The sequence below is a fragment of the Polistes canadensis genome, unplaced genomic scaffold (assembly GCF_001313835.1).
Source record: "Polistes canadensis isolate GaletaPanama2010 unplaced genomic scaffold, ASM131383v1 scaffold_143, whole genome shotgun sequence".
In the NCBI taxonomy this organism is placed as follows: Eukaryota; Metazoa; Arthropoda; class Insecta; order Hymenoptera; family Vespidae; genus Polistes; species Polistes canadensis.
Genome location: NW_014569690.1, coordinates 68,124 through 69,973, shown reverse-complemented (window position 1 = coordinate 69,973; position 1,850 = coordinate 68,124). Strand labels below are relative to the sequence as shown.

Genomic DNA, 1,850 nt, shown 5'->3' with positions numbered 1-1,850 from the left:
TATCTTGTATAAGCCACTCGTGAATAATAGTATCTTCTATTGTTGCCAATTAATGAACACCAACACTTAAATACGTAATAATAATAATATTAATACATATATATATATGTATATGTGAGAGAGGATTGATACACACAAAAAAAAAAAAAAAAAAAAAAAAAAAAAAAAAAAAAAAAAGAAAAAACCTTTCCATCGAGAAAGTGATCCACGCGTAGGTATTGGCTCTCATGCTCGTTTGCAGAGATGAAAAAATATAAAAAAGTTTTATAAACGTGTGTTGTTTTCTCTTTGAATTCCAAAAATACGTGCCACGTAAGAGGAGTACGGTTGCATCGTAAGAACAAAATTAAAAAACAGACCAATGTATCCATCGTTTCGTTTTATATATTATATTTTTATTGTATATTAATAGAAACCACACATACATACACACATACATATTTTATTTTTATTGTATATTAATATACAACTGTTTTATATATTATATTTGTATTATATATTAATACAAACTCCCTAACTGTACATAGAAAGTATTCTGAAACTGATCAATTTGTAATGAAAAACATTTTCATTCAATTGTTCTTTATTAAAAAATACTCTTTTATATTTTGTTTGATTTTAAACAAAGGAATATACGAATACATTCTACGAAATTGTTTTTAAAATAAGTGTGATACGTAACTATACAATAATTTACATGTACTTGTTTGTAATATCACAGAAAGTATTGGCAATAGTACGTGCCAGAGTTTGAGATCAAAAATAAAAAAAGAAAAAACAAAAAATACATACGAAGTGTACACGAGAGTTGATTTAAATGCCGAAATGCACTCGAGTTGTCAACATTTAATCACCGTGGAATCTTGTCTCTTGTAATCCATGAATTATTATTCATTAAATCATGGATAAAGTCATTATCAATGCCGGTAGGTCGCTCAGAGCGAAGTTTATCGTTTAGATTGAAGTCAACATTTCGAAATCAACTAATAAAATACTTTTCTAACTGTAATAAAAGTAAAAGAACGATACAAAAACAAAAATAAACCTCTGGAATATATATTTTCTATTTTGTTTATTTATTAATGACGTGTTGTTTGCTTTGAAAAAAAAGTTAATGAATAAACAACAATATAACGAAAGTTTCATTTCAAATTGATCAGTTTATGAAAACTTTTTATACTGTACATTATATGAAAACTTTTACACTGTACATTTTTAAATTATATTCATGTAATTATTACATGAAAACTTTTACACTGTACATTTAAAAATATTTTGTATTCTACGAGGAATACCTAAATATATATTTTATTAATTTATTAATAAAACGTGCTCACATATCGATACCGTAATTCTAATCGTAAACTAAATAATATTTCGATTGTATAATTCAAGACAAATTCAAAATTAAACGTATTAATACGAATTCATAGATATTTCATTTAACCAAAGAATAATTAAATATCTATTTTGCTAATTTATTAATAAAACACGTTCAACAATACTTTAATCATATTCGTAACCCAATAAACATTTGGGTCTTAAAATTCAAAACAAATTAAATATTATATCTAAGTAATACCTAAATATCTATTTTATTAATTTCTTAACGACTTGTTCAATTAATAATAATCCAATAAACATTTGGATCATAACATACAAGTACAAATTAATCATTAAATATCAAAGGAATACCTAAAGATCTATTTTATGAACTTATTAATGACCTGTTCCACGATATCACAATTTAATAATAACCCAATAAACATTTAGATCTTAAAATTCAAGATAAATTAAACATTAAATATCAAAATAATACCTAAATATCTATTTTATTAATTTATTAATGA

General features: G+C 23.8%; 1 protein-coding gene across 1 annotated transcript in view; it reads right to left on the bottom strand.

The window, feature by feature from the left end:
• Positions 1 to 1,850, bottom strand: part of LOC106788538 (putative uncharacterized protein DDB_G0282129) — an 87,821-nt gene that overhangs the window by 54,343 nt on the left and 31,628 nt on the right. The gene's annotated exons all lie outside the window — the stretch shown is intronic.